General features: G+C 39.3%; 1 long non-coding RNA gene across 2 annotated transcripts; it reads right to left on the bottom strand.

Moving 5' to 3' along the window:
- Nucleotides 1-232: 232 nt before the first annotated feature.
- On the bottom strand, nt 233-7,420 carry LOC102311598 (the record flags this gene model as incomplete). Of its 2 annotated transcripts, XR_006053622.1 has the most annotated exon segments (6): nt 241-1,925; nt 2,252-2,353; nt 3,017-3,150; nt 3,457-3,577; nt 6,662-6,769; nt 7,266-7,420. It is a non-coding gene; the product is annotated as an RING finger protein 175 (long non-coding RNA).
- Between the last annotated feature and the right edge of the window lie 1,711 nt (nt 7,421-9,131).

The raw sequence follows: 9,131 nt of genomic DNA on the forward strand, positions 1-9,131 counted from the left end.
AATTTGTGATTGACATGACATTGACCAATCAGCTTAAAGGAAGAAAAATAGGGTCAAAATTCGTACTTGTAACTTGCAGGGGTTTTTTTTGGGCTAAGTCCACACACAAATCTTTTTGTCCACACACAAATCTTTTTTACGCACGCACAAATCTTTTTTACGCATGCACAAATTTTTTTACACATACAAATCTTTTTTACAAGTACAAAATATTTATGACCACATTTTGAGCCCATAACTATGAGGACTGCCTCGTTTGTAGAGCCTAAAATGGCCACTAAAGGAACTACAGTGTTTGGCACTTGGCCACTTAATTCATTTTAGTTCTGGAGTTTAATGCACCTAACATCTCATCAAGCTGTACTTATTCGTTTCCATGACAACAGAAAAAAATGTTTTCTTTCAGTAACCACAATCTTCCTTTAATATGAAAATCCTGAATCCAAGAAAACAACTTTTCATTAGGTTCTACAAAACTGGTGGTTGATGGAAACAGTATCACCCCTCCAAGTAAACAACAAATATATAATATAAAGTAGTTTGTGTGTGGCAAAGTTTAACTAGAAAAAAAAAGACATTTTGAATGTGCCAGTGCAATGCGTGTTATATAGCTGGACCACATACTAATTTTTCATGATCCTGGAGATATTTATATGGACACGGCTGCAGGAAAGGGATGGTATTCTTCAGATTTTCAGCTGAAATTTGGAAACCGTTTATAATGGGCCTCACTAGAAGAGAACCTGGAGGACACAATAAGCTCTGAGGTGATTTGTATCAGAACAAGAGTAACATTAGGTGAAAGCATGATAGAAATCCCAACATTTAAGTGTGCACTTTGTGACTATAGAGGCATGAAACAACCAGAAGACCATGTCAGAAATCCAGGCTGAGAATTCAGAATGATTAATGTCATCCGACTGTGGCTGCACAGTCAAGGGAAAACTATTTTTCATCAAACCTGAACTGTGACTTTGATAAACATGATTCACTTATTACAAGTCTAACACCTGATGAGACCTGTTGAAACTTGGAATGACACATGATCAAATATGCCAGAAAGCTAGTGCATAAGACCAAATTTATTCTCACTTTCATTAACATGGCAGGATAAATTACAACACCTTATGAATTCTATGAAAACTGTGCAACAAATTGCTACCGAGAGTCACACCAGACCTTTGCGTTTTATCAATGCTGTGGGAGACGTATTCTTTCATTTCTACCACAGTTCAGCATAACAAACAGAATCAACATTGCACATAGTACACAGCGTACTTCAGTAATTTGATTGGCACTGTCAAATACTGTCATGTTACAATTAATCAATGTGTCCAAATGTTACCCAGAGTTGTCCTTATTATAAGCAATCCAATACAGATAAAGTCTAATGAGAAAGAGAAATTTTTATTTAAAAAAAAGAAACAAAAAAAAGGGGAGTGTGCAAATTAAACATGAAAATCTGTAAGACAGAACAAAGTAAAGCATCTTTCAGCTCAACAGAAACAGCATGCATGACAGCAACACTTCCAGACCAAACTAGATTCATCTGTCAAAATACTGGCTCTGTGCTCCAATCACTCTGTTTGGGTTGGCAGCAAGCTTGAGGTCGTGTTGAGACTCTGACGCTTTCCGTTTACTCTGCAGTAAACCGTGCAAGAGTTTAGTCCGAGAACACGAAGTGAAAAACTTTGAAAGCAGCTGCATTCGGTTCCTTGTAGCGCCTACTGTGACAGTTTGCTATCACACGTGTCCTGAGTGTAACTCGACTCCAGTCGTACTTATGGCGGTGTTCCTCGGGGCTTTACTCGAGGCCCAGGGAGAAATTAATGCCGTGAACGATACCAATGATGATGGGTTGCCAAGCAACCAAATATCTGAGCCAGTCGAGAAGCTGCCCGTAAAGGACATGCGTCTTCTCCCAGCTGGAAATTGAGGAATTAAGGACAAAAATCATGTTTTCTAAACAAATGTCAGGGGTGCGCTGTACTGATAAAGAACAGTGAAATCAAATAAGTAAAAGCACATTATGTTGAATGTTACAAGGACAATGTTAATAGTTTATGCTTTTTCAGTTATTTGGAGATGACTTGCTTCATAGAAATCACTTTCTATGAAGATCTTAAGAAGTTTCTACTTTTTTGTTCATTAATTCAATGTTATCTTTTCTTTAAAAAAAAACAAAACAACATATAACAAACCCCCCAGCAATACTTCAATTGTCAGCCCTTAATGGACAGCAAAAGGATACGGGTTGTTCATCATCCTCTTCAAGTCAACCTTCTCATTGCAGTAAGGACACGTCTGCTTTTTACCCACAATGCACCAGCCACGGATGCAGAACTCGTGGAACCTATTGGTTGAGGATCGAGTTAAGGCCGAAAGAGCAACCTGTTTACTGAAATAAATCATCATCATATAAACTCCATCTGTGTAACTAAAGCCATTTTGACTTACAGGCGGCTCCCTGACATAGGCAGCTGTAGCTGCTACTTTTCTGCTAAGCTTGGCTAACTAAAGTCACTGAACCAGACCTCGAGCGTGTTTTTTCACTTTTGGAGCATTTGAATGTATATCAAATAATATCACTTGCTGTGCAGTTAAGAGGCCATCCAATAAATTTGTCCTTGAAGCTAGCAAGCATGAAAGTTAGCGTAACACTCCACCTCTAATATTCTTCAGTTCAAAAAGATGATGGAGACGATGATGGAGGACTCAATCCTACCTTTGCCCCATGTGACCTAACAATTCACATGTGAATGGGGCAAGTTAGGGTCTCTCAGGAACACCTCCACGGATGGTTAAATAACTGGGACTCCCCGTCAGCTGTTGGAGCTGAAGAAGCCCTTCAGATTAGAGGTTAAATGTCTTCAAGAACCTTAAAAGAAGTCGAGCTGCCCTCGATTTAAGCACTTAAGATTACCTGGACCTGGGGATCTATGCAGATATATGTCAAGATCCTTTGAAATTATAAAAAGCCTTTGGACCTGTAGGAAACAACAGGACTTTAGGATACAAGTGTCCACAGGAGAGCTGGTAGGTGTCTTCTATAAATCCTTCCTCCTCCACGTTCACCAGGATCCTCTGACCACAGACCGCACAGATATCATTGGTTAGGCTCCTGCTGGGCATGCCACCCTTGTTGTAGTACTGAAAACGCACAGGTGCAACATCAGCAGGCATACACATAAATGTTGTTATTGTTTTGTGTTTTACTTTAATTGATTTATATACACAAACAACAGTCAAGTTTCTGTAGCCATTTTCTTTCAAAACTGTTTTTGATTGTGTTTGTGTTAAACTTCAAAAATGATGACAGACTCTAAGACTATGTGTAGTGTTTGCAAGCACTTAAGCTTAAATTTAATTGTACTTTAAAACACTGTTAGCTTTATTTATTCACAAACTACCTGAAGGCTGCTATGTTAAACTGGGAGGGCAAAAAACGTGTTTTACCCCGATTGTAGAAGCCATGCAGTCCGAGCAGATTTCAGCAAAGTCTCTGCCCATGACGCCGTAGTAAAGTCCATAAAACAGCATAATCACACCAACATCCATCGAGTCCTCTGCTTTGATCCTGTACAAAGAGAAAAAGGAATAACTCAGTTATTTAGCTGTACTCATGTCAGTACAGCTAATTTAACTGTACTCAATGGAACTGAGAGACATTTAAATGGAGCTTTGTAACTACCACTTAGTATCCAAAAAGCCACTAAAGAGGCGTTACACTGTATCTGATGGTAGTCTGTCCTGGACATGTAAAAGGTGAAAGATCAACTGTTTGACAGCTCACTCAGCCAAAATCATATTTAAGATGTTAAGACCACAGTTTAATCAAATTAACCACATCTTCAACTCTTGACCCCTCAGTCACCTGATTTATTAAACTTTAATCTGTTTAAAACATGCAAACATTTACCTTCACAGCATGAATATTTTCTAAGCCAGTTAACCTAGACAAGAGGTGGATTAGCATTTTGTTGCTTTTAATTATGTTTCCTGTATCCTTTGGCCTGCTGGATATCTTAAGCAAGGGGATACCCACATCTGGACTGAAAGTATGCTTGAGGTCTGTTAAAAACCACAAGCACATCAACTGCAAAGTCTAGTTTGTATCATGGATGCTCTCTTCATGATTTGTTTACCTGCCTGTTCAACTTGTGATAAATGTATGGGGACATGAAGGGACATTTATATCCACTGTATCGTCCTCATATACTGGTTCAGAACTGATTTTTCATAGAGTGACTCTGAACTAAAACGTTTCAATACTTCCATTGAAACTGGTTTATTTGTGTTTTGTCTCACTATCTTAAACTCTTCCATGCAGTTGAAATCTCAAATAAAACATAACTCAGGGAAACTCAACCGGAAGTCAACACTGTAGCACCCTCTACAGTTCACTGCTACACTTGAGTGGCACTGGTAGCTTTCTGCATGTTTAGCCCATTCTGGAAATGAAACTCAGTGCAAGTGAAACTTAATGAAGTGAAACTTAATGAAGTGAAACTTAATGAAGTGAAACTCAGTGGAAGTGAAACTTAATGAAGTGAAACTTAATGAAGTGAAACTCAGTGAAAACAGAAAGCTCAAAAATAAAATGTATTTACAAAGTACACAACTCCAATAACTTGAGTTTCTGACAGTGTGTGAAGCAGACTGTGTGTCGTTGCTCTAACTGCTCTACATTTGGATTTCTGAAAGCTTTTTGTTTTAATACTTTCAGTGTTTAACAGCCACTATTGTATGAACAGTGGCTCCATTGTGCATAAAGGTTTTGTCAGGAAGGGCATTCAATTCAATTTTATTTATATAGCCCCAAATTACACACAACAGTTGCCTCAAGGCACTTAATATAGTAAAGTAAAGATCCTACAAGAATACAAAAACCAGAAAAAAGCCAGCAATCATATGACCCCTTATTGGCAAGCATTGGAGACAGTGGGAATGAAAAACTCCATAATACAGGGAGTGCAGAATTATTAGGCAAATGAGTATTTTGTCCACATCATCCTCTTCATGCATGTTGTCGTACTCCAAGCTGTATAGGCTCGAAAGCCTACTACCAATTAAGCATATTAGGTGATGTGCATCTCTGTAATGAGAAGGGGTGTGGTCTAATGACATCAACACCCTATATCAGGTGTGCATAATTATTAGGCAACGTCCTTTCCTTTGGCAAAATGGGTCAAAAGAAGGACTTGACAGGCTCAGAAAAGTCAAAAATAGTGAGATATCTTGCAGAGGGATGCAGCAGTCTCAAAATTGCAAAGCTTCTGAAGCGTGATCATCGAACAATCAAGCGTTTCATTCAAAATAGTCAACAGGGTTGCAAGAAGCGTGTGGAAAAACCAAGGCGCAAAATAACTGCCCATGAACTGAGAAAAGTCAAGCGTGCAGCTGCCAAGATGCCACTTGCCACCAGTTTGGCCATATTTCAGAGCTGCAACATCACTGGAGTGCCCAAAAGCACAAGGTGTGCAATACTCAGAGACATGGCCAAGGTAAGAAAGGCTGAAAGACGACCACCACTGAACAAGACACACAAGCTGAAACGTCAAGACTGGGCCAAGAAATATCTCAAGACTGGTTTTTCTAAGGTTTTATGGACTGATGAAATGAGAGTGAGTCTTGATGGGCCAGATGGATGGGCCCGTGGCTGGATTGGTAAAGGGCAGAGAGCTCCAGTCCGACTCAGACGCCAGCAAGGTGGAGGTGGAGTACTGGTTTGGGCTGGTATCATCAAAGATGAGCTTGTGGGGCCTTTTCGGGTTGAGGATGGAGTCAAGCTCAACTCCCAGTCCTACTGCCAGTTTCTGGAAGACACCTTCTTCAAGCAGTGGTACAGGAAGAAGTCTGCATCCTTCAAGAAAAACATGATTTTCATGCAGGACAATGCTCCATCACACGTCCAAGTACTCCACAGCGTGGCTGGCAAGAAAGGGTATAAAAGAAGAAAAACTAATGACATGGCCTCCTTGTTCACCTGATCTGAACCCCATTGAGAACCTGTGGTCCATCATCAAATGTGAGATTTACAAGGAGGGAAAACAGTACACCTCTCTGAACAGTGTCTGGGAGGCTGTGGTTGCTGCTGCACGCAATGTTGATGGTGAACAGATCAAAACACTGACAGAATCCATGGATGGCAGGCTTTTGAGTGTCCTTGCAAAGAAAGGTGGCTATATTGGTCGCTGATTTGTTTTTGAATGTCAGAAATGTATATTTGTGAATGTGGAGATGTTATATTGGTTTCACTGGTAAAAATAAATAATTGAAATGGGTATATATTTGTTTTTTGTTAAGTTGCCTAATAATTATGCACAGTAATAGTCACCTGCACACACAGATATCCCCCTAAAATAGCTAAAACTAAAAACAAACTAAAAACTACTTCCAAAAACATTCAGCTTTGATATTAATGAGTTTTTTGGGTTCATTGAGAACATGGTTGTTGTTCAATAATAAAATTATTCCTCAAAAATACAACTTGCCTAATAATTCTGCACTCCCTGTATAGTGAAAAAAATCTGCCAGAACTACGCAGATCTACTTACTGTGGTAACTGCTTGTGAATAAAAGAACAGCCCAAATTAGCTTTGAATGAACTCTGTGTGATTATACACGTTCATTAAGAGCTGAGCTGTCAGCACTGACTCACCTGAAGAAGACGTTGAAGCCGAACATGGTGAACATGATGGCCATGTAGCCCAGAACCCCGACTGCATAACTCAGCTTGTAGATGAGCAGAAACCACTTGTAGACCATCCTGGAAATTCAAAGAGACAAAGACAATAGTTGTCTTGTTAGTTATCATTCACCATGACACACTGTATGTGTCACTGGACACATCTGCTTTGAATAAAAAGGGTTTTAAAATTAGGAGCTAAAGTTCTAATTGGTTTTGCTTTGTTAAATTTTATGTATGTATATCTTTTTATTTGCCTTTGTTTTGCAGTTTTCTGTTGGTTTTATGTTTTTCATCTTATTATAAAGTATAAAGCCAAAAAGGGCTCACAAGTGTATAAACCGAAAATACTTATTTTTAAAGCTTAAATTCTACATTATTTATAAACATAATGACCCAGATGTCTACAACTGTAATGGGTCTCTATTTCTAAACTGTATATTAATTAGCCAAAGGATAAAATACGGTGTAATTGTATGTAAGTTGCCATACCTCAGATAATCCGTTGTGAAATCTTTGGTCTTTTCTTTGTTGCAGTAAAATAAACTCTTTAGTTTGTCTCCACTGTTCCCCTTACCTCGGCGTCCTGCAGGACAGCGGCTTGCGGGTGGCTCTGAAGATGACGTAGCTAGTGATGACGGAGAACATCCCCCACATGGACAGAAAACGCCACCAGTACAGTTTGATGGTGAAGTAAAGAGGAACCACCCACATCTGGACCAGAGTCACCAGCTGTTGAGGACAGAGACAAAGTCCATATTCAGTATCAGACTAAGCCTGCTGCATACAGTGGTGCGAATGGAAAATAGCACGTTTCTTCTCTCCCAGAGGACCAAGTCCTTTATACAACATCCTCCATTTACCCAGTCAGACAAACTAAACTTTAGCTGCTTTTTCACTAACATTCACACACACATTAACAGCAATTTGGAGTCTCCATCTTTCCCAAGGATAATTGCCTGAAGCAGAGTAAATACAACATGAATTATTTAAATTATTTCCAAAAGTTATCCAAACCTACCTGGCCATATGTGAAAAACTAATTGCCCCTTATCCACATAACTGGTTGTGCGACCCTTATGGGGAAAAAAAACACTGCAAACAACTAACTGCCAATGAGCACCATGGAGGAATTTTGGCCCACTCTTCTTTGCAGAATTGTTTTAAATCAGCCTTGATGGTGGGGTTTTGAGCATGACCTGTTTAAGGTGAGGCCAAAGCATCATGACTGGATCATGTCCAGACTTTCACTGAGCCCAAAACCCCAAAACCTTCAATTTGGTGTTTTTGGAATCAGTCACTCGTGGATTTGTTCTGCTGCATAATTGAACTAAGCTTAACTGGACATTATCCTTCAGGATTTTCACCTGCAGATGGGGAAACAGCATTGTTGTACATCACTGCTAGCAGGAGTGAGTATATGCTAACAGCTGCAGTTAAGCTTACATGTGCAGAATGACACTGACACTGACACAATAAATGCTTGTAAACAAGTGTAGGGTGACTTGTTTCCTCTGGAGGATTTCCTTTGTGAGAAAATAACATTAGTAATGTAGTTAAGGCTATAAAACAGGCAAAAAGATTAAGTTTTCTCAGGAGCCTGAGAAAACTTAATCCTCAATATTAAAATATAAAAAAATTGTTTTATTACTTTGTACTTACATGAATAACAATGGCACCAGGCAAATAAAGACAAACATCCTGTGCATAAAACCTTGCAGCTTCTAACCACAGCTGATGCCAACTTTATAATAGGTTTCACACAGGAAAAGGTACAGCAGAAACGTTCAGGACGTGGCCAAATTTATTCTGAAACCGCCTCCTCTAGCTTCTTTCCATCATCAGAGGACAAGAAACTTTTGATCATTTCTACAACTGAAAATCTGACATTTGGCTTTACAGAAACCTCACCATGTGGCTTGTGCTTACCATACTCAACTTTACAACTTCTACTGCATGCTTAAACTTTTGTTAGTATGGTCATGATGCACATGGTTAAAGCTGTTAACACTCCTCACTTTAACTGCTCAAATGATTACGCAGAAATCAATTTGAGAATTTTAGTGCGCAGGAAGATGGTGGTGAATGACTGACTTTTCTTCTTGTTAAAGCCGTGTCACTGCACCTGAGCCTAAAAGGTAGTCTGAATCTATTTTTCTGGTGTGCTGTAGGTTATTGTTATGTACTACATTTGTTACTCATTTATGAAGCACAGTACATGTTTCGTACTTGTAATTACCGCTACTTGTACATATACCTAAAAAGTTATGCAAATATGTACCCATAACTTGTTTTTCAAAATATTAATAAAAGGGGTTTTGTTCTACAAGATGTAAAGAGGGGAAGAGGAGGGGAGGAAGAAGATCCTCTCACATCCACACAGAGTGCACTAGGAGGTCTGCAGAGAGAGGTAAGGCGTGACACACCCACAAGGTCCTGATCT

The sequence above is a fragment of the Haplochromis burtoni genome, unplaced genomic scaffold (assembly GCF_018398535.1).
Source record: "Haplochromis burtoni strain Fernald_Lab_line unplaced genomic scaffold, NCSU_Asbu1 Contig_1403, whole genome shotgun sequence".
NCBI lineage: Eukaryota > Metazoa > Chordata > Actinopteri > Cichliformes > Cichlidae > Haplochromis > Haplochromis burtoni.